Raw genomic sequence first — 18743 nt, forward strand, 5'->3', positions numbered from 1 at the left:
CATGAGCCAATGTGCCCACATTATGGAGAAAGAAGATCTTCCACTGACCACAGTTTGTTACACTAGATCAGGCTGTGCGCAAATGCTACAAGCTTAGTAAGACTGGTACTGTGGAGGACCAAGGGTGTAGAAAATCAGCTATTTTGCCAAGGAAAATCACCACCATTACATACTCTCCTGGTTTGCCAACACTGACAAATACACAACCATCCTATATTCCCAAAGTCTAGAGGGTGGAGCCCCCAGGGCCCATCTATCCAGTGTCCTGTTTGGGCTGCACAGTCTCCAAACTTTCTGATAAACGTTTACTGGGGATTCTGCTTTGGCTGCCCAGGCAGATCATCTGTGCAGATCGTTTGGGCTTTTGGACAAATATACAACCCGCATGGGTGCACATATAGTGGGTGAAGCACCTTGCAAAACATCTATTGAGGATCCTGTTTCATGGGGGCAGGAGGATCATCTGCGCAGACTCTGTAAAGTTTCTGATAAATATCCATCCCCCACGCTGTGTCCCCATATAATGGATGGAGCACCTTGCAGAACATCTATTGGGGCTCCTATTTCAGCTAAATAGGATAATCATCTGCACAGACCCTCTGAGCTACGTGATCAATAGCCAATCCCTCCCATGCATCCACTCCGAGTCCCCATGTGGACTGAGTACCCTGCAAAAAATCTATTGGGGCTCCCGTTTTTGCTGCACAGGATGATCACTTGCACAGACTCTCCAGGATTTCCAGTGGTGAATAGTCAACCTTCACAGGTCCCTACATAATGGATAAAACATCCAGCAATACCTCTATTGGGGCCCCTGTTTTGATCTCCCAGAATGATCATCTGTACACAGCCTCCAGGATTTCTGATCAATGCCAACTCCCCCGAGTCTCCACATAGTGGAGCGCCTCGCCCAACCATCTACTGGGGCTCCTATTTCAGCCTCACAGGATGATCATGTACACAGTCTCCCGGGTTACTGAAAACTAAGCTCCCACCCTCACCCCAAGGCCCCATTGTCATTACCACTGAATATGGCCACCTTCACACATGGGCCTGCCTTGACAATACTGACAAGTATACAACTACCCTGAGTTCATTAACACTACAGTTGGAGTGAGTCCCCAGGAGGCCATCTATCTACTGGAGTTCCTGTTTAGGCCAAAAGTGATGATCATCAGCAAAGATTCTACTGGACTGCTGCTCAGAAACAGAAGAACTTAGTGTACCCTCCCTCTCTGAGGTGGAGGTCAGACCTGTACACTTCCTCCCTGTGAGGAGCAACATCAGCTGCTCACCCCCTCCCCAGTGAGCAGTGATTATAAATGGGTATCCAATCATCAACTGAGGCTCATATGCAGTTTACAAACACTGCACCTCCTCACATTCTTTTTTGCTGTAGCCCCCAAAAAGACAGGCAAATTACCCAGACCTCTTATTTCCCATCAAATTAAGCCCAGAAATCAAACCATGTACTTACACTTATTTGAAATTTGATACTGGAGTGAAAGATACACAGAGGAAAAAACATAGTCTCACCAACAAATGGTTTTGGGAAATCTGCGTATCCATACACAGAAAACGAAGTGGATCTCTATTTATCACAATGCACTAATATCAACTCAAAGTGGATCAAAGACCTCAATGTCAGACTAAAAACTTTGAAATTACTGCAAGAGGGAGTAAGAGGAACACTAGAACTCATAAACACAGGCAGAAACTGCTTGAAAAGAGTCCCAGGATATGACAGATAGGAGGGACTTGACAAGTGGAACTATATCAAAGTAAAAAGTTTCTGCACAGCAAAGGACATAGTTACCAAACCAGAAAGACAGCAAACAAAGGTAATAATCATATTACCAAAGCTAATAAATCAGTCTGGGAATATGGCCTAGTGGTAAAGTGCTTGCCCTGTATACATGAAGCCCTGGGTTAGATTCCTCACCACCACATAAACAGAAAAAGCCAGAAGTAGCGCTGTGGCTCAAGTGGTAGAGTGCTAGCCCAGAGTGAAAAGAAGCAAGGGACAGTGCTGAGGCCCTGAGTACAAGGCCCAAGACTGGCAAACAAACAAACAAACAAACAACAACCAAGCTAATAAATCAACCACTAAATAGGCAAGGGGGGCTAGGGATATGGCCTAGTGGCAAGAGTGCTTGCCTCCCATACATGGAGCCCTACATGAGGCCCTGGGTTCAATTCCCCATCACCACATATACAGAAAACGGCCAGAAGTGGCGCTGTGGGTCAAGGAGCAGTGTGCTAGCCTTGAGCGAAAAGAAGCCAGGGACAGTGCTCAGGCCCTGAGTCCAAGCCCCAGGACTGGCCAAAAAAACAAAAAGGCAAGGGAGCTAAAGACAAGAAAGGTTAAGAGTGGCAAAAAAAAACGCATGAGGAAATGCTCATCGTCCATGGCCATAAAGGAAATGCAAAACAAAACAATGCTGAGATTCCATCTCAGCTGAGTTAGATAAGTCAAAATTGTGAATTCAAAAAACAAATGTTAGCAAGGATGTGGGGGGGGGGGGGCGGGGGAAGTACCTTGTTGCACTGTTGGTGGGAATGTAAACTAGTGCAACTACTCTGGACAGAAGTCTGGAGTTTCTCAAAAAACTACAACCCAGCCATACCACCTACCTAAAACATCACAAGCCAGGATATGATAAAGACACCCGCACATCCATATGCATTGAGACACTATTCGCAGTAGCCAAGCTATGGAAACTGCCCAGATGCCCCAAGATAGAGTGGATCCAAAAAAGGAAGAGAGGGAGGGAAAGGGAGGGAGAGGGAGAGGCTGAGAGAGGGAGGGAGAAAGGGAAGGAAGGGAGCACTTTTCTTTTCCCCTTTGATGTCATCTGGGCCCCAGCCCATGGCATAGAGCGACTCTCGTCTGGGAAAGATTTTTCCCACTTCACCACTCCTCATTAGAAATAACCTCATAGACATACCCAGAGGTGTGCTTTCCTAATCTCCCAGCCCCTTCTCAATCTAATCAATTTAGCCCAATTAAACATCACAACCCATCCCTTGTCAACTGTGCAACCAAACACATCTCATGTAACTGGATGAGACGTCTACACCCGACCCCCAAAAGCTCATGTTTATCTTAATGCACAATGTACTGAGTTGCTAACCAAAAGTCCACACAGTTTCATAGTTCCAGGACTGCTCAAAGGTTCAAGTCCAAATTTCTTCTGAGACTTGGGGGCAAACTCTTAGTTGTCAGGCCCTGTAAAATAAAAAAGTACATTATATATTTCGAATATACAAATGTACATAATGAAAATTACAATCCCTAAGTGGTGAACTGTGGTATAGGAAGAATGGAACGAAAGCAAATCTGAAAACAGGGCTGAACACATTAAGTACAATAGCTACATAAGGATCATCCAGAGCCTCTGGAAGAAGCATGTAAGTTCCAAAGGTTTGGAACAGCTCTGTTCCCAAGGCCTCACCAGCTGCAGCCTGTGTGGTCTTTTCCTTCAGCTCATACCACTCATTGTCTGTGGCTCTCCTTGACAGACATTAACTTCCTGAATTCTCCATTGCATCTTCAGCTTCAACCTCACTTCTTCCTTTGAAATCTATCTTTGTGTCCTCCTAACTCTTCCATGGCAAATGCCTGCATAGCTAGCAATGTGGCACCAATGCCAAGATCTGCTGCAGTTCAAGCAGCTGGGCCCTAAAAGATCATGGCTTTAGCTGTCCTTGAATGCCTGGGTGGCACCAAGGGAAATAATTGCCTAAGCAGCTTTCTGTGAACAGAGCATTCCTAAGCACACTCTGTGTCTGGAAAGCATGTTCTTTCCCATGAATTCAACCATTTCAGTCTTGAGCTTGCCTATGGTGCATTCTACACATTCATAACATTCCCTTAACCTGTCTTTCCTATTGTCCTGGTGAAAAGTACCAGTTTCTTTTTCTTTTTGGCAGTCCTGTGGCTTGGACTCAGAGCCTTAGCACTGAGCATGGCTTCTTTTGATCAAGGCTAGCATTCTACCACTTGAGCCTCAGAGCCACTTCTGACTTTTACTGTTTAGGTACTGAGGAATCAAACCCAGGGCTTCATTCATGCTAGGCAAGCACTCTACCATTAAGCCACATTCCTATCCCTTGGTTTCTTTTTAATTTCATTCTTCTCTAATCAGCTAATTGTACATGTGCCTCTTTTCTTCTTGTCTTATAATGCTCACAACAAATATGGCTAAAAGCACCTAGCAAAAGCCATGCCATGGTCCACATGCTAATTTGTCTTGAAATTTCCTCCATAATATCAACTAGTCTATCACCTCTATATTTTCCTTCACACTGAGCTTCAGCATATGGACAAAATACCAACAAGCCCTGTACTAGAGTGTAACACATATGGCCTTTAATAGAGGCTTCATCCTCCTAGGAGACCTTATTTGAAGTCTTTAGTGTCTGCATGCCCCAGATGCATTGTGGTCCTGGGTGCCCAAAAGAATTGCACATTAAGCTCTACTTACACGGCATTTGAAGCCTTTTCTAGACAGCATCCAAAACAGTTCCAATTCCATCATAAGGTATAGTGACAGCAAAATGTTCACTCTCAGTACCTATTTGGTATATTGATAACCTTTTCTGTCACCTGTAACAAATAACATGGAAAAGAAACAGAAGGACTTTTTTTTCATTTTTGTTCATTTTCATTCCTGTTCATAAGCAGTCAGAACATGACAGCAGCAGAGGCCTCTGGCATCACCATCTACTACTCTGTTGCCAGGTGGAGTCTCTAGTTCAATCCCCCTTTGTTGTGAGCTTGTGTCTCAGGGCCTGTCCAGCACTCACACCTGGACTCTACACAGTCTTCTCTCTGCCTTGTAGTTTTGGTTCAAAGAATATCTTCTCAGGAGTACCTTCCTTATCTTCTTATAATTCATCACCCTTTCATTATTGTTCTTTTCTTAAGCCAATTTATTTTGTGTCATAACATTTTTCTAACTTTAAAATGCCATACCTCTTTTGTCCTATGGCATATATTACCTGTTACTAGTGCTTCCTGAAGGAGCATATGTTCCATGGAAGTGAGAACTTTGCTTTGATCACACAGCAAAGTCCTCTGCACCTGAGATAAGGCCAGCACATAGCAGGCACTCCATCAATACCTGTTATCTTACTACTGGGGTTTGTGGTAAACATTCTGCCTGGAATAATTCTCTCTCTGCTCCTTCCTCCTCATGACTTCCTTCCCTTTCCTGGCTATTTCCTTTATCATTTAGTAGGAAAAACATCTACATGGCCCACAATTTTCAAGGTGATGCTTGCTTGCTCTCCTAAGAAAATATTCATCTTAAACTTGGACTGCTCTCACCTTTTGGTTCCAGTCCTGGGAACTAGTGGAATATTGAGTGGAACTGGTAGAAACACTGAAAAATGGGAAGTGGCCAAATCCAAGTTGGATGTGGGTTACAGATGTGAGGATGTGGATGTGGAAAGCATGGAAGGGCATAGGAACTTCATTTCCAGCCATACTTATGAACACTGTGAAGTGGAAAAATGGAATGTTTGGAAGCTTAGTTATAAACAATTTACTAACTTTAGCTGATTTATTAAAATAATAGTAGAAATAATACAATAAGCAGAATAATACATGATTCAGACTGGATGCTGGAGCCTAATCATTAATGGGTTATTCCTGGGAAGTGGAGTCTAAGCTTGTATGATGGGACCCTCAGAAATAAGACTGGTGCCTAAAGGAAGACACATAGGAAAACGTACTGTTTTTCTCTGGTCTTTTCCTGTGAGGATTCAAGGAGAAGACAGCCACGTGCAAAAGAAGAAATGGTCCTTTACCAGTCACAGGATCTGACTGGCATCTTCATCTTGGATTGGCCAATATTCAGACTAAGAGAAACAAACATTTGTTTTTAAGGCACACAGATTAAAGTATATTTGTTACAGCATCCCCAAATAAGACTGTGTTTTATAGTCTATTGGGACAAATGTGCAGGCAGATCAAAGGTAAATCATGAAGTAGTATAAAAAGTTTATGAAGGAAGAGAAGGCATAGGAAGACCTATTAAATCCTGTACATACATCCGCCTAAATTCCTTACTTTAACTTCCATTACCCTTCTCACAACAACTCAATTAATCTAACACTCCAGAGATACTTTTTGTTTTCTTTAGCCAGTCCTTGGGCTTGGACTCAGGGCCTGAGCACTATTCCTGGCTTCTTTTTGCTCAAGGCTAGCACTCTGCCAACTTGAGCCACAGTGCCACTTCTGGCCTTTTCTATATATGTGGTGCTGAAGAATCAAACCTAGGACTTCATGTATACAAGGCAAGCACTCTTGCCACTAGGCCATATTCCCAGCCCCTCCAGAGATACTTTTTGAATACAGTGAAAATCTTTCTAGCCTCGAATTCAGGATTTTACAAACATACTGAAAAGAAAATAAGTATTCACTACAAAATTATTGTGATAAAAACTATTTTGAGTTCCATAAGCATACTATGAAAAGTACATGTAGAATACTTATTTTACTTTCATGGTGTACATCTCTATCCCTTGGTTAGACATACTTCACAACACAATATCTTCCTGGAAAGTTCAATAATGAGCATCTTTGTCAAATGGCTTATGGGCACAAAGGGTTCATGGTGGGAGCCTTACCACCAGGCTGGCTAAAACCTCCCATGATACTAATACACTCAGGAAAGGGACCTTTCAAATAAAACAGCAACAGCAACAAACATGTTCTTGTGTATTTTAAGAAAGTAGATCCCATTTGGCCCTCTCATGTACAGCCTGGAAAATAAAAATGACCCCTGCATTCTCCACATCTTACCTATGCTGCCTGCAGTTCTACTGCTCTATAAAACCAAAATAAAACTCAACTACTTAAAAAGATCTCTCTCTAGCTCATGATACCTACAATCTGTGATCACAGATGGAAGAGTTGGCAAGCTGCCAGAAGCAGGCAAAAAAGGCAGGTTTGTGTCCTTTTCTATTAAAATATTCTCTTGTATGAAGGAAAAACAGACCCAAACAGGTACTTCTGGTAGAGTACTGTATAGAAGTTGTAATTTAAATTGGTAATTTTCAAATTTGCCTTGGAAAATAAAAGACCATATAGAAAACTGTCAGCCTGAAGAGAAATCTTATTGTTGGTATGCAAGCCTGTCATCAACAAACTTCTTAAGATTTGATCTGGTCATGACATGTGGTATATGTCTTTTGCATAATATATGAACAAAGCAAAGCCAGAATTCAGCTCTGATGAGCAATCCACCAGAGGTATTCTCACATGCATGGTACATCATCCAAAGTTGTTGTTTCCTTACAGTGAATCAGATGCTCTCATTGAAGAGTGTAGAGAATAAAATTGTGATCATTATGCCCCTAACAGCTATTTTGCTTCTGTACCTTTGCTTGCTAACCCATGGGGAAGTGGAAAAATACCAGCAGTCTTCCTATAGCTACTCTGTAACCACACGCCCCCCACCCCCACCCGAATCTGGGCACTATGTGGCGCCGGGACGTGATTAATTGTCCGCGCCCAGAGCCCACTCAAGGTTGGACATAACTGTCAGCTCTCAGACCCCGGCACGAGATAGGAACCGGCTGGCTCCAGGAATGTGACTACATGAACACTCCTGGAGGCCCACTGCCAAGGTTAAGGCCATCTGGCCCATGCTTCAGCGGGAAGACCCAGGCCAATCCTGAGGCGACCAGTAAACTAGGGCAAATGTCAACCAATTGTGTACTTGTAACCCGGGGTCTTCCTCATCTTCCCTGTACTTGTCTATAAAAGCTGTGCTGGAATTGTGCTTGGGGCCTCTCAGCGTCACTGGCAAGGAGTGCGCAGGGGGACCGGGATCGAACTCATAATAAACAGTTTGGCTTTGACTGTGGACTCTGATGGTTGTCTTTGGGGGCCTTAAAAATCTGGGCATTACATCATGACAGTTTAGTGACGGTCACTTACAAAAACTCATTAAGTAAGGTCAGGGATACCAGAAGACCACTTTTGGAAAGTAGACATTATCAGATTGTAAACATGGATAAGCTTTCACCTTTATAAAGAATGAAAGGATATGTCCCAGCCATCCCAGGGGACCATGAGGAGATAATCACAGACAGGAGAAGAAGGTTCATAAGGAGGATTATTAGTGGGGCCATATCTCCCACGGGAGAGGGAGCACCATGGCATCTGCACCTGCTGCACCTTAATTCAGGTGGTTGCTTCTTTACTCTGGGGCTACAGGGGAAGAAGGTAGGTCTGAATGGTGAGAGGGAGTGGCCCATTATAGCTCTAGGGCAGGGAGTTTTGGTATGGGTGCATCTGGGGGCTAATGAGAGGAGCTGAGGACCTGAACTGGGGGAAATGCTAACAAACCAATTGTTTTGTTTTGATTTCAATTAAAAAGTCAATAGCACTAGGCAATGGTGGCTCAAGCCTGGAATCCTAGCTACTCAGGAGGTTGAGATCTAAGGACTGCAGTCTGAAGCCAGCCCTGGCAGAAAAGTCTATGAGACTTTCATCTCCAATAAAATACTCAGAAAAGGCTGCAAGTGGCACTGTGGATCAAGAGGTAGATCACTAACCTTGAGCAGAAGAAGCTCAGGGATAGTGCCCAGGAATTGTGTTCCAGTCCCAGGACGATCTGTTAGTTTTTTTTGTTTTGTTTTGTTTTTTTTTTACCCTGACTCATTCTCTCTGTAGTCACTACAGCCATCTTGGAAGCCAGAAATGAGTGGATGGTTCAGTTTCTGCCAGGAGCCAATGACTCTTTATTGCAAACCATCCCAAGCACCTTGTCCTGCTGGCTGCAGCCTGGAGCAAGGCCAGGAGCAAAGCAATGATGGAGACTGGACCTTGGAATTGATTTTGGGGTACCAGGGGACCTGTTGCCTCTCTCAGCAGCAGATGCCTCTGATCCCATGGACAGGGTTTTGATTCATTATCAGACAAATGTACATACAGGAAGGTAGCTACATCAAAGGGACTACTTCAGTAAGGGCAGAAAGGTGGCTACATCAAGGGATGAGTGTCAGTTGGGGGGGGGGGATAATTCTAGGATTGACAATTACCAGTAAACAAGAAAACAACCAATTTGCATAGGCCACCTGCCAGCTCCAAGGTCTGGTGATGTTTGGGATTAACCAGAGGGTGAAGACTGTGGCCACTGTAATGATAAGCACAGTAGGTCTTGAAAGGGAGGCCCTTGGCCTTGAGGGACAGAAAATAGCATTCTAACTCTCTAAGGCCAACCTCATGGCTCTGTGATTACTGAATCTCACAACTCTACTGTAACAAGATCCCACCTCACCAATCTTGAGACAAAGTTCACCTGGGCCTACTGTCATCCCCTATGAACATGGAACACTTGTAGCTATGTGGCTGCTACTACCTGACCACACACACACACATACTCATTCCCTGCTCTATTTCTCCCTCTCCCCATACTTTCCTTCCTACTCCATCACTCTTTTTCTCTTCCCCTCACACCTCTCTCCTTGGCAGTACTAAGACTTGAAATCATAGTCTCCAGCTTGCTTTGTTAGTTTCTCTACCCCTTGAGCCCTGACCCTAGCCCAACTTTTTGCTGATTATTTTAGAGATGAATTCTCCTAGACGCTTCTGCAAGAGCTGGCTTTGAAATTATATATCATTGTCCTGTATACCTCAGCTTCCTGAATAACTAGAATTATAGGCATGAGCCACTGACATCTGGCTACTCTTATCTTTTACTTGATATTTTGGGGTGAATGGCTGGTCCTAACCTATGAAACCCAGGAGTTTGGGGCTGGGGTCTGAAAGCTGTTGTAAAAATCATGTTTCCTTTTTTTATTTAGTCTTCCAGTTCAAAATAAACCATTTAGCAAGGCCTTGTATGGATAAGGGGAAAATCACAAGCTTCCCAAATAACATATATTTTTGTGGCAAAGTAGGTTACAAATAATATTTAAAGTGCACATGGAATTATTTTATTGTGCACATTGCATTTGAAAATTCTTGAGTCGGATGATACTGCTATTTCTGCTTGTGTTTTTTCCCTATACCTTCCCAGAGAAACAAAGGTGAATCATCTCCATACCCAGACACATTTGCATTTACCCCATTGGCTGTACTTCCCAACAAGATTTCACCCAGTGATGCCATCATTGCTATAATCACCATTCAACATTTCTTCAGTGCTTTCTTTTTGCCTGGCTTTCCACTAAAACACCAGCCAATCATTATCTTACTAATCCCCTCTGCAGGTTGTTTCTACAAGCATGGGGTAGTGGGTAGGTAGCACCAGACTCTGGATGACTGGGTCAAAACTGAAACATTACTAGCAAGGCAACACCACTCTTCCCTCTAATTAAAATCTTTCTAAAATTTGTGGGTGGCTTTCTGTTAAGAGCTATTATACTATCTATGGACACATGGAGAAGGAATGGAGAAGGAAATGCACTAACAGCAATGAGCATGGTCAAAATCCAGAACAATGACAACACCAAATGCTGATGAGGATGTGGAAGACTTGGAATTCTTCATGGCAGGCAGGAAAGAAAGTGTTCTAGGTACTTTAGAACACTGTCATCAGTTTCTTATGTAACTAAAGTTCTATTTTTAATTGCTCAAACTTAGAAACAATAAAGATTGCATTCAATAGGCAATTGGCTAAATACAATGTAGCACATTTAGATAGTGTAATTTTATTTATTAATAAGTGAGCTCTTAAGGCATTATAGCATACTGGCATAATAAGCATACTACATAATACTATAAGCATAATATAAAGTATAGTTCCAATTATACAACATTCTGGAAAAGGCAAAACAGGGGAGTCAGGAAAAGCATTTGTGGTTGCCACAGGTGGAGGTAGGAAAGATGATGAAGTGGGCACAGTTGAAGGACAATGAAACTACTGTCTATGATATTCTCATGTTGCATGTATGTCGTAATCTCATAGAAACCACAATATCAAAGGTAAACTGGAATTTAAATAACAGACTTGGGGTGATGAGGAAATTTCAGTGAAAATTATTCAATGATCACCATGTATCATTGTGAGATGTCAATGATGGAGGTAGTTGGGCCAGTGGGTGGGAACATAGAAATCTATGTACTTTCTGCTTAATGTTTCTGGGCACCTAAAACTGCTCTTAAAAAAGGAAGGCAAGAAAAGGAGGGAGGGGAACAGGGAAGAGGGAGAGGATGCTTTCAAAAAACATCATGAGAATAAATATAAAATGGTTAGTAAATATGAAGTTTGCTTTAAAATACATGAATGGTTAAATAAAAATCAAAACACAGGAATCCTCAAATGTGAGAAGACAGGTGATTGCCACCTGACACCTGTGTGTGCTCTTGTTTATTTGCTGATCTAAGGGCTAGAGCTTAGTGTTGATTTATTTCTCCTGTGGTGCAAAGGATTGAACCCAAGATTCTAACAAAGTCTGGCAGTAAACTTAGACCTACTGATAACAGGTCATCTCTGAAAGAGAGCCTAGAAATGATGGTTATTGCCTATGCCTCACATGCAAATGGTAGGACTTTGTATGTGATCATATGTGCTCGGTCCAGGAATGAAGCTCAGAAGTGAAGCCTCAGGAAGGAGAGGAAATGATCTCAATGAAGGGTCCACAAGCTTTGACACAGTCAATACTTCTGGTCACTAGATATGCTCTCCACACCTCTCTCCATACATCCAGTCTCATACCTCCACAATGAAGTTAAAGTAAAGGCTCAATTATTTGTAGGAGGATAAAATCTGAAGATTATGATTTGAAGGTAGCCTGGGCAGAAAAATCCCTAAGACACTTATTTCCAATTAACCTGCAAAAAGTTGGAAGTGGAGGTGTGGTCCCAGTTGTAGAGCACCAGCCTTGAATGAAAAAGCCAAGTGAGAGCATGAGGCCCTGATATCAAGCCCCACTAATGGCACCACAAGACAAAAAAAGCCCCACAAGGGCTGGGAATATGACCTAGTGGTAGAATGCTTGCCTCATATACATGAAGCCCTGGGTTTGATTCCTCAGCACCACATATATAGAAAAAGCCAGAAGTGGTGCTGTGGCTCAAGTGGTAGAGTGCTAGACTTGAGCAAAAAGAAGCCAGGGATAGTGCTCAGGTCCTGAGTTCAAGCCCCAGGACTGACAAAATAAAAACCCTACAACCCCCAAAACATATATGTATCATGGTCCTCATATTCGTGCAAACTGTTACTACAAGAGGTGAGTTATGACTATCTCTAAAGGGAGGCAAGAATACCTCAATATTCTTATTTGGAGTAGAATTAAAAAGAGGACAGTGAAGAATTCCAAAACAAAGACAATACAGTGGATGAAAACTAGAACCAAAGTCAATCAAGACTATAGATACTTAGGCCTTAGGGGAAAAAAAGTTGGCAATTTACATTCAGCAACATCCAAAACTGATCTTGCCTTCTCAGGCAAAGTCAATTTACCATTTGGTAATTCTATAATCCAACACACTGAAACTAAGTGATGGATTTCAAAACAAAATGATGAATGAAATAAGTCCCCAAAAAATTGTTTGACTTTCTGAAAACATAATTTTAAATATGCAAACCAGTTAGGGTACTTGTGAAGTATAGATTTAAGATGAAGCATGAAAATGGTGAAAGTGAAATTGAGAGAAATGGTTATTTCTGAAATAACAGGCCTAAAAGGGTTGCTAATATGCTCTTTCCTAAGATAAGTGATATGTAGAGTTATATTCTTTTAGTTGTTCTACTTTATAACATGAATAAACTAAATTACCTTGTATATAACTGTCACTTAATTTCTAAAGGTTAAAATACAGGTGTATTTTATACAGATGCTCAGGCCTATAATCCTAGCTATGTAAGAGATGGAGATCAGCAGGATTGAAGTTCAAGACCATCCCAGAAAAAGTTCATAAGACTCCATCTCCGCAGAAACAGCTGGGTATTTTAGTATATTTCTGTTATACTATATATAGCAGGAAGCATAAAGAGATGGTAGACTAGGCTTGCCAAAATCAAATCCCTATTGTCAAAAATAGAGCAAAGAAGAGCTTGAGCCATTCCCTCAAGCAGAATGCCTTCCTGGCAAATGCAAAGCCAAGTGTAAACACTAGATCTGCCAATAATAACAATGAATAATAATAGTAATGAGTCTGACCAGGTGAAGTGGTATTAGGTGAAGAAGAGTACAAAGATAAGCTCATAGGTAGGGAGGGAGGACCAGTGTCATCTTCACTTATTGGTGACAGTGGGCTGTAGCTCCTGGAATCAGGGGTTTGAGGATAATGAGTTACTTGAATTATTTCCATTAAGGGTTTTGGAACACTTCAGGAATAAGTAACCACACTGCTTCTGGGTTTACATGTCAGTGTATGCCCCAGAGAAGAGGAGGTTGCCAGCCAGGCTTCCCTGTGCCATCCTGGAATTCTGGGAACAGTGGGAACAGTAAGCTTAGATACTGGCTCTTCCTCTAGGATACTACAGTATCTCCACCAGTTTCTCTCTCCTGCTGAGATCCTCACAAAAACACCAGTGGTAGTCAGGACACAGGATGCTGAATACAGATGGTGCCCGGTGGTAGCTGATGCTGACATTCACACTCAGGAAATGTGTGAAGCATTTGTTTGAGGAATGCCATTAATAACATAGCAAAGCCCTGAGGAAGGGTAAGATCTGCCAGAAATATTGTCAGTCCCTTTTTATTTTTTTTTTTTTGGCCAGTCCTGGGGCTTGGGACTCAGGGCCTAAGCCCTATCCCTGAGGCTGTTTTTGCTCAAGGCTAGCACTCTACCTCTTGAACCAAAGTGCCACTTTGGGCTTTTTCTGTTTATGTGGTGCTGAGGACTCGAACCCAGGGCTTCATGCGTGCGAGGCAAGCACTCTACCACTAAGCCACAGTCCCAGCCCCTATAGGTATATATTTTAAACTATGATCATTCAGAACAGTTGATTCTCTCTCTCTCTTTCTCACCACACACACACACACACTATATATATATATACACATATATATATTACTAGATGCATGCACAAAACACAAATTTTAACATATCTGAAAACTGTATGACTCTAATAATACATTGTGGACCCAACTCATTTTTAAAGAAATGAATATAAATTCTGAAGAACTATCAATCCATTAAGTCATTTAAACATGATATGAATTATCATAGATATTGAAAACTCTTGTGCAGACATGCTTTCCCAATTATGTTTATTTGGGTTCCGTCCTTTTCTGTCTCTTCCTTCTCTCCTTTTTCTATTCCTTGTCCTCTACCTTTAACTCTTCCTCTTCCACCTTCTTCTTGTAGTCTTCTCCTTCTTTCCTCCTATTCTTCCACCTCCTCCTCCTTCCTGTCCATCTTCTGTTTATACTTCCATATTTCCCTTCTTCTATTCTTCTTTTGCTCCTGCTAGAATATCTGAGCTACATCCCCAGTTCAGACTCTCTTCTTAAATGAGAATGGTGGTGAATCTCCCTCAATGAATTGGGACTCTGGCTCCCTGCAAAGCTCTCAGAATATGGTCTTGATTATTTGATACAACTCCAAACCAGACTTTTAAGGACGTCCATGATTTGCCCACCTACCACCTACCCAGGCTTACTGAGTCCAATTGTGAGATTAATGGCCTCCCACAGCCTCCCATCCAAACACACCAAGTTGCAAATGAACTATACAACTTGTGGGTAGGGATGGGAGGGCAAAAACTGGGAGGTAGTGAGGGAAGGCTGGCATTGTACAAAAAATACAAAAATGCTCATTACCTGACTTATATAACTGTAATCTTTCTGGATATCACCTTTGTAACGAAACATTTAACAACAACAAAAAAAGAATTGCCTCAGAAAATCTAGAAGTTAGTTGGCCACTTCTGTGCTCACTGCTCACCATTCTGGGCTTTGGCTGTTTTTGGTTTTTTTTGCCAGTCCTGGAGCTTGAACTCAGGGCCTGAGCACTGTCCCTGGCTTCTTTTTACTCAAGGCTAGCACTCTGCCACTTCAGCTACAGTGCCACTTCTGGCCTTTTATACATATGTGGTGCTAAGGAATCGAACCCAGGGCTTCATGTATATGGGGCAAGCACTCTTGCCACTAGGCTATATTCCCAACCTAGCTTTGGCTCTTTAAGCAGCTCAATGAATCCCTTTCGTGGCCTATTCACTGTTCCACAATCCATCCCACACTTGGGAGGAAGCTGTCCTGTGTTTGTATTAAATAAAATAATTTTAGACAAAATTAACACTTCTCTCCCAAATCCCCAATGCCTGGGCATTGTGCCTTAGCTTTTCCACTCAAGGATAGCACTCTACAACTTGAATCACAGTTCCACTACCTTTCTGCTGGTCAATTCAGAATCACAGGGACTTCTTCTGCTTGGAATGACTTTAAACCAAGATCCTCAACCATCTAGGATTCCAGGTGTAAGCCCTCAGTGTCCATCAAATGACCATTTTCTGTATGCGTATAGGCAGTAGCTGACACATTCTCCTTTACCATGGACTAGCTCTCAGAGTCTAACCTGGCGCTCTGCTGTTTTATGAATCCCTCCGGAGGGAGGTGCTCCATCATCTCCTGATGTCTTTAAAACTTCACTGCTTCGCCACTGGGGGAGATCCTGAAGTACCTGAATAGCTTTGGGAAAGATGCGAGCGGGGAGGGGGGGGGGGGTCTCCATCGAATAACTGTCAACTGCCCAGGGGAGGCAGGGTTCTGCAAAGGGCGGGTGTGGGGGAGGGTGCAGGAAACAAGGGAGACCAGCGCCTTCACACCAATGGTCACCAGGCCCTGGAGCTTCTCCTCCAAGAAGCTTTGCTCTTTTAGCTTTTAGAATAAACTTCTTTGGGGTCTGTGTCCTTTTCCTTTAGTGTTGGCACCTCTCCTTTTTCATCTGGTCAAACCTAAAAGACAAGGCAGCCCACCTTGACTCTAGTCAGGGGATTATACTGCTTCTGTCCTCTCTCTCTCCCCCTCTCTCTCTGTTCCCCCCTCCTTTCTATCTCTGTCTGTCTGTCTCTCTCTCTCTAGGCTTCTCTGTCCTTTCTACTCAATCTCTCAAGCTCTCAATTCCTTGAGACTGGTTGAGAAGATGAACCTGAATCCTACACGGTTAGCTCTGGACTGGAGGGGGAAGCAGAATGGCTCTGTGAGCAGCTGGCTGAGAGCATAGGCTCCTGAGCATGCATGAAACAATACTGAGAAAAAACAATCAGTTTCCATAAATATGGAAATACATGAGCCTGCTGATAGAGGAGTTTGGGCTGAGGGCGTGGCTCAAGTAATAGCACACCTGCCTAGGAAGTATGAGGCTCACAGTACATTTCCCATGGATGTCCAATCAATCAATTAGACAAATCAATGGAAGCTTAATTTGAATCATGCTCACATTTACTGGATTGCCCTGGAGTTATTCATACCAGTCATAACAGCAGATTTCCAGCTTTCAAGGGTGTGGGAAGTAGGGATGAGTAGGGGAAGTTCAGATGATTTGTAGGGCAGTGAAATTACTCTGTTTGATGCCACAATGGTAGACCTAGCAATGTACATCTGCCCAAGCCATAGAATGTACAACAGCAAGAGGGAGCCCTAAGGTCAACTAGGGACTTTATACGAATCTATGAATTTGGGCTCATCAGGGGACATAATGGAGTATATAAGAAATCTATCTTTGCTCAGTTTAGTTCTACAAATTTAGGTTTACTGCTCAAGAAGAACAAAACTCCTCTACCTATTGTTTTAATAAAGTAAACTAGTGCAAGAGGAGACCGGTTACATGGTACATTCTTGGAAATCTTGAATCTTCCAATACAGGTCAGGCTAAAACATGCTGACAGTTCTTTATTTTGTGACGGCGTGTTGCTAATTTCCAGGGTGTGAGATTCAAAAGCAAATGAGAATGATGAAAGACCTTGAACCCATTGCCAAAGTAAGCCTTCTCACTTGGTGACTAGCATGAGCATTAAAACCATCTATTCACAGGAACCACATTTACCATTTATAGGGAAAATTCCAAACACTGCATCTTAGCAATTCTCAGCATAGGAGTCAATGCACCAACACACATGCACAAAACATTTAACTACTTGAGAAACATGACTACAGGTGATCATCTTTAAACTATGGCAGGATTAGTGATGCTATCTTACTGTGTGTCTTCTTGTTGAGCAGTAACTCATTTTTGCCAGAACACACAGGTTTCCTTCCTGACTCAACCTACTGAGTGTTGAGAGTATAGGCATGTGTCACTATGCCTAGCTGCCATAAATGGTTTTCTTCTTAATTTTCTTGCATTTTCCATCTAAACAGAGAAAAAGGGGACCCAGCCTGCTGTTGCTTGTTGGGAATGGGAAGTAGAGCAGGTAGAATAACAGCTTTGCTCCCTCCTCCTCCTCCCCCTCCTCCTCCTCCTCCTGATTAATGCTCTGAGGTGTACCCTGCTCTATCAATATGGTGAGGGCAGCTGAGTTGTGCTGGGATGCCTTAGCACAGAGTGAATTAAGGTCAAGATGCTTTTTCAAGCCTCACCGAACCTCTTCTTGGTCCAGAATCTGAGCTCACTTCTGAAGGCACATACAGAAGAAGCCATTGTCTGTGTAATGCAGGAAACATGGGCCTGGACACTGAAGGAACCAATCAGGTGAGGGCAGGGCCACAGCCTCCCTCATCCCTTGACCTCAGTTGGGGCCTGCCATCTTCCAGCACTGGCTGTGCTTGTCTTACTGAATGAAGCTTTATTCAGTCCACATTTGTGATCTGAGGGCCAACCTTACCCCACTTTTAAACATTCACAAAGAAACCTCACCCTCTGAAAAAAGATTAGGTCTATTAAGTGGTCTAGATGTCTCTCATGCTTTGTTGATGCTTTTCTTTCTGTCTGCATGCCCTAGGTGGGGGAGGGGAGCTAAGCTGTGGGAGGGCACAGTGCAAAGAAGTGGGGAGGGGAGGGGAGGGAAGGGAAGAGGAGGGGAGGGAAGGGAAGGGAAGCCACTCAGGTTCACAACAAAACCCTTCTGTGTGGGCAGTGCGTCACAACTGACCCTGCTGTGGCTCTTCCTCCACATAGTAATAATAATCTGGCAAGTCTAATTATTATCTGGAACTTTCTTGGCTTTGGCATGGAGTTTAAAAATTACAATCTCAAACTATTATTGGGGGTTTTACTACTCAGATTACCTCCCAACTCCCACTCTCAAATTATTGCTGCAAATGCAATAATCTCTGTCAAAAGTCAGTATTACAATATATTTAGTTTAAGATTTAATCACCTTTTTCTCTCTCTCTCTCTCTCTCTCTCTCTCTCTCTCTCTCTCTCTCTCTCTCTCTCTCTCTCTCTCTCTCTCTTTGGATGGTCCTGGGCCTTAAACTCAGGGCCTGGGCTGGACTCTGGTCTGAGCCTCTCCGTACTCAAGGCTCTACCACTTGAGCCACAGCACCACTTTCAGTATTTTCTGAGCAGTTTATTGGAGATAGTAAGAGCCTCACAGATTCCTGCCTGGGCTGGCTATGACCTGTGATCCTAAGATCTCAGCCTCCTGAGTAGATAGGATTCCATGCCTGAACCACTGGTGCTTGGCTTATTTGCACTTGAACCAGACAATACATTACTCTGTTTCTGGTTGGTTTTTCTAAACAGAGAACAGAGGGACCCAGACAAGCTATCTGGAGACCTAGCTTGCTGTTGCTTGTTGGGAATGGGAAGTAAAGCAGGTAGAATAACAGCTCTGCTCCCTATTCCTCCTCCTCCTCTTCCTCCTGTTAAGGAAACAACAAAATGGAAA

This window comes from Perognathus longimembris, chromosome 16, assembly GCF_023159225.1.
Source record: "Perognathus longimembris pacificus isolate PPM17 chromosome 16, ASM2315922v1, whole genome shotgun sequence".
Taxonomy (NCBI): Eukaryota; Metazoa; Chordata; class Mammalia; order Rodentia; family Heteromyidae; genus Perognathus; species Perognathus longimembris.